Here is a 6250-nt window from a genome sequence, read left to right as displayed (position 1 = left end):
CCATAGATATTTATCTTTTTGTTAGCATTTAATACTCTTTTCCACTGTGGTTTTCGACAAATGTTTTTACACATCAATTTCGGACTCAGTCTGCTAAATTTTGTTCTTCTATCGGTGCTATCTATTTATTATCAGAAATCAATAAATAACGATAACATTAAAGATATTAAATGTTTTTTTTTTCAATTTTGTGAGTTTTAAAATAATGTTTAAGTGTGTTGCTAATTCATTTTTTTATTTATTAAATAATAATTTACTAACTTATAAAAATATAACATTAATTGCAAATGATTTATAAGTACTTGCACAACATTATTATAAAAAAAAATCATTGATAGCTTTAAAATTATTACTTTCAATAGAATAAATATTGAGTAAGGCATTTTCAGTTTTACTTTGTTCAAGTACTTTGTTTCTTTTGAGTATATCAATCATGGATGGAGTTCAGGATAACAGCCGGAATGAATATGGTTCGTAGACAGAGATAGAATTATCAAATCTTTTGTCCCTTATCGCGTAACCAGTTTTATCAAGGTCGGCTACTCAAGTAGCGAAGCAAACTTGTCAGTTAATTGTGTTTATTGTTCAGTTTTTGCTTATTTTTATGTTAGAAAAATCCTAATCCAGTGAAAAGACAGAGAAACAATCCTTATATCATATCGATGGTTATACAATGATGCAGTGTCGTATTATTTCATGTTAAAGCGAGAGCAAGAAGAAAATTGCCGACGTTTGTTCACGCGTACGTACCACGTAAGTATGACGGTTTTGTACATATCATGACGGAACCATATATCATATTAAAATCCCGAAGATAATATTTTTTTCCAGTTTTTATTATTCATAGCTCATAATTATTTATCATGTAAGTGCTGCCAGCGTCAGTCAAAAATAACTCCCGATTACGATAAAAAATATCGACTCGTCGACACAGTAAATAAATAAATATGAAGTCCAATAATAGACTAAAGTGCTTCGTTATATATAAATATATTATTTTAATTTATTCTTTCTTCTATTTATAATTTTCTAATGACAATATTATTTAACATTTTTCTTGAATTTATAATGTTATTACATTCCGAGTCAAGAGGTTAAAGTAGAAATATATGTGGCAACCATTCCTTATTAATAATTTAATTGAGTGTTTTAGATTTCAACGTCTGAGGAAAATGCTAATCCGGAAACATAAACAAACAATGCAACGGTTTTTCGTGTGTAGTTGGCAAACAAAAACATATTTTAATTACAAAAATGTAAAATAAATATTAAAAAGTAAAATTTAAAAACCTTGTGTTGTTTCACTTAAATCCTGTAAAAAATATTTTTCTCCCAAAACAGGGAATGAAGTTACTATGGCAACATTATATATACACATTGACAAACTAACTCTGTCTCAATCGCGGTTTCACGGCCCCTTGGTCGAAGGGGAGTTTCTTTGAGGCTCTGAGCCACAAGCTGTGCCAACCATAACAATTCATAATAATCTAGTACCTACCTGATATGTTTTTTTACATAAATACATATTTATACAGATAAAATAGCTACTGTACAAATTATGATCGCTTGGAATGATAACGAGAATGCTAGCAGCATTTCCCTTTGAATTGCATTCCAATCTTCTAGGCGAAAAACGAACCAGTTCCCTTGTCACCAGGAGAGGCAAAAGGAGGTGTTACATATATTTTTAATAAAAGTGTATGGCACAATTACTTTATAGACTGTGAAGCTACCGTCAACCGGCTCACTTGTGACTTGACATTTGACATTGACAAATGTACCTTTACTTCGGATTATTCATCATTTCTTATTTCAATTTGCTAATAACAGAGTGAAATGTTGAAAGTGTATGCATACTATTATTAAATAATAAACTAATATTTGAAACACAATTCTTTATAAATTATCATAACTTACAGTGTGAATTTAATTAAATGGATTTTCAGATTTGTCTTCTAACCTACAATAATTGAAATAGTTTGAGAACAAATATTTTAAGGAATAAAAATGAAATTAACTCAAATTTTATTCCGTCGGAATCGTCTACCAAATGGTCATATTTTTCGAGGAAAAGACCGTTTGGTTAAAAAAGTTGAGCCAAAACATCTTCGTGCTTTAAACACTGATTTTGCAGTTGAAGAGCAGAATATGTTTTATTTACGTCATCCATACCTGACCGAGGTAAGTTTTAATCCAACATACAAGCAATGATAAACATAAACAAATAATACATAAAAACAGTAACCTTTGAGAGATTTTTAACTAGTGGTCTGTACTGTTTTCAATGAAATACTAATATTATAATTGCATTAATGTTAATACATATTTCAGGCCGAAAGTCACGGACACTCAAAAGCTCTAGGCAAACAAGAACAAAGGAAAAAATCATTTGAAAATATCACAAAAAGAATCTTTAAAGAGGATGTAACTCTTTATGAACGACTAAAACATCTAAGGGTTAAAGAAAGCTGGGACAATTAATATATAACAAAAACAAAATAAAAGTGCTTGGTTAGATTAAAATGTTAGATTACATAAGTTAATAAACCATTGTAGTTAAGTGTTTGTTTAAACATATTTATCCAAGTTCTTAATTCAATTCTAGACATTGGGTAGCCTGTTAAGCCAAGTTCAAGCTCACAGAACTGGCAAGCAGCACTGTTTGTAATATTACACAAACCATTTGGAGCTACTTTTGACCCCCTCATAACTCAAAAAATATTTCATATATTGAGACTTGCGAGATGCACATGTGCTTCCAATTTCATAAACACACCTCAAAATCGTTATTTAGATGTTAACATAAAAAATCGTCATTTTTATCACTGACTGACCTATAGATCAAAACTCTAACCCAGTTCCAGGATTGTATTAAAACACAATACACTTTTTTTTGGGGCTAGATACAATAATTATCAACATTAATAGTTCAATACATTATAGTAAACAAAATAACATAGAGACAGGGGATTGGATGTTATTTATGGCTAGATAGAAATACATTTATATTATACATATATTTTATTACAATTCAAAAACATCACAATTAGTTCTTATTAAATAAAATATGTCTAATTTTATTAAACATAAAATCATGAAATAACAAATCAATAATTACGGTTGGTACGGTACTCTATAAAATGGTTAGACCATAAAAAAAGGTTTTCAACAAAGGAATATATTTTAATGATTGAACACTCCTACTTTTTTATTTTGATTATTTGTCTAGATGGAGCGTACAAATGTGCATATGTTGGATAAAAATCAGCCAACTGTAAACATATAAACTTGTCCTGCTGATGTGTGATGGAACAACAATAGCATGATAATACAAGTTCAATTTAATAAGTTTTTTATGTAATGTAAGTAACATTACATAAACAACTTATAAAATTGGACTTGTTGATTTTGATTCAACATTTTATCTATACAAATATTCAAATATGTTTATTAATAAGGCAATAACGATCTTTGCGAAATAACTAATAAATCATCAATAGCTGTTACTTTACAATTTTTTTGTTTTAATAACTCAATAAATTTATCTTATTGATTAATATAAATGTATATAAAATGCAATGCATTGAAAATATTATTAAAAACTTGTACAGCGAGATTTGAAGTGATACATATTGGTTTTTTGAAATTTAGTATCAAAACTATATTCAATTATCTATGACATTTTTTTGTGTCCTAGTATCATCATCCTTTCATGGTGAATATATATGTATAGTCTGATCATAAGTACATATGTAAATAAATATAAGCTAGCCGTAAAATGTACATTCTTTAATTAACCATTTAGTCATTTAGGTAACTTCTATTCAATTAATAACTCTCGTAACGAACATACACAAAGACTCTTAGGGGTAGCTAAATAATAGCTGGTAAATAACCTATTCTAAATTTCAAAAACTCCAAGGTAACTTTCACAAATCTTCCTAGTTTCTATATATACCTTCATCATTGCTACTTTAGTCATATGTATTTCAGATTACACCAAAAACATTTGAAGCAATTATAGATTATATCATAATATTTGAAATATATTTTGTGCACAATTGCTGAAAGGTGAAGCCATTTCTTGGTTAAATACATAATTATGGTGAAACCCTACAAATTTAAAGTTGATGTTGGGAAGTAGCAAATAAACTAGTCGCAGTATCTTTGTACCGTCTTGCCATGGGAATGGATGGCGCAAACATCTGTGCGATGAGTAAAGAGCAAATTCGCGCGGCGCGGTTTTCAAGCCACAGGCAGTTACTATCACGCTGCGTTTATTATTGACCGAGAACAAAATAATAAAACGTTTTCTCGGCATTGCTGGTAGAGTAGTATTTTTCTAGTTCAGGGTATTAAAATTGGAAAAAATAGTGACGGACGCTATGTAATGTGGAAAATCTAACTAAATATTTATTAAATATACATGAAAATTTATCATTTCAGAAATCCAAAAAAAGAAAATAATAATAGTATATACATTAAATATTAAAAACAAAACTATTTAAATGCACATAACAAATAAGTTTAGCTACCGTTTTAATATTTGTTTCTAATTTATCATTCACTTTAACGGAACCATTAGATTCTAGTGCAATATTGCTTAACTAAATCTTTAAGGCAGTCCGTATAAAAAGTACTTCCCACGCCCAAAATTAGCATATCGGCAGGAAGTGTTTTGCCACTAGTCAGTTACTCCATTATCACCATTGCATTTTGTTATTGTGGTTTCAAAATAGAACTTCACGCCGTTATCTTCAAAGATGTATTAAATTTTTAACAAATAGTGACGGACCGTATTAATGTGGAAATTGCATCTTTATTTCTTCGCACTATCTCTTCACTAAATGTTTATTAAATTTACATGAAATTTTATCATTTCAGAGATCCAAAAAAAGAATATAATAAAAGTATATATATTAAATATTAAAAACAAAATTATTTAAATGCACATAACAAAAAAGCTTAGTTACGGCACAAATTTCGTTGAAAATAATGTCATGAAAATGAAATACTGTATTTAAATTGATTGGCGAGCCCTTTAGTCTTATTAAAAGTATGGTCAGTTTGTACTAAATATATCACGAGTTGCTTGAACAAATATTGATTTTGGCTTTGAAAAGCTTTTTTAGTTTTAGAAATTGTTTTCCATAACTGGCTGAACCGAAAAATAAATGAAAATAGAAAAGCAATTTGTAAAATACTATTGACTTGTACATACGTGTGTACACAATTAAATTGACTTGTACATACGTGTGTACACTGGCCGGATCAGATGTGAAAATCTACATAGCAGCGTTTTTCTAAGAAAATAATATTGAGTCATTTAGCGCTTCGTCATCGATTTATGTTATGACAAATATCATGCTGAAAGGTGTTTACAATAAGCACACTACTAAACATAGAGGTTGGCAATGGATTCCATACTTTTTATCTGGGAGAGAGCTCGGGTATATTATTCTACGAGCTGTCTCTTAAAACTAAATATTGAATACTCATTTGCAATTTGTTGTAAAATGCCGACCAAATTGCGATAGTTCTTCTCAATGTCATTTTTTAATTATTGACTTATTTAAGGTCGATTTTATTTCTTTTAAATAAAGTCTGAGAACTAAATAACAACTGGAATATAAAGATATGAGATAAAACATTTATATATATTTTTATTACAATAAACAAAAAATATGACTACACAATGAGCGTAAAAACTTGCGAGTAATAATGACGTAGGGTCATGAAATAATTGTTAGATATTTTCGACATTTTTGAATGATTACTTTAGGTTTGAAGTAAACAATTTACCTTGAATGTTGGCAAGTGAACGTAATGTTACGTAAATTATTATGCAATGTCCATGGTAAATGGATCACGAAATAGTCGAAGAAACTTGGTTCATTTACATTGTTTGAAAACTTGGAATATGCTCAGAGTATAATAATTAATCATATCTTATTGGCCACAGCCGTAATATATAATAAACGGCGAATACATATTAAAAGGCAATAAACATTACTATAGTATCGTAAATTATACCAAAACACTATTATAAAAATACAAAATAATATCTATAACCATAACTTTAGACAATAAAAAAATGGGGATGCCGCCGATATTAAGTGCAGTTGGCTATTTAATAACCAAAGATATATACATAAATCTGCAATCTCTAGACCTCATATTATTTTTATTATATTATAAACCGTTGGCTTACATATTATATTATATAGAAAAAAGCAAATCTTTTTAAAAC

The 6250-nt window shown here is 28.8% G+C and overlaps 1 long non-coding RNA gene across 1 annotated transcript; it reads left to right on the top strand.

Moving 5' to 3' along the window:
- The first annotated feature begins 1946 nt into the window (after nucleotides 1-1946).
- On the top strand, nucleotides 1947-2560 carry LOC126775332 (uncharacterized). The gene is made up of 2 exons (XR_007669870.1): nucleotides 1947-2181; nucleotides 2332-2560. It is a non-coding gene; the product is annotated as an uncharacterized LOC126775332 (long non-coding RNA).
- The last annotated feature ends 3690 nt before the right edge of the window (nucleotides 2561-6250 follow it).

The sequence above is a fragment of the Nymphalis io genome, chromosome 18, assembly GCF_905147045.1.
Source record: "Nymphalis io chromosome 18, ilAglIoxx1.1, whole genome shotgun sequence".
Lineage (NCBI taxonomy): Eukaryota > Metazoa > Arthropoda > Insecta > Lepidoptera > Nymphalidae > Nymphalis > Nymphalis io.
The sequence above is the reverse complement of the archived record's forward strand: the minus strand, read 5'-3'. Positions and strand labels throughout refer to the sequence as shown.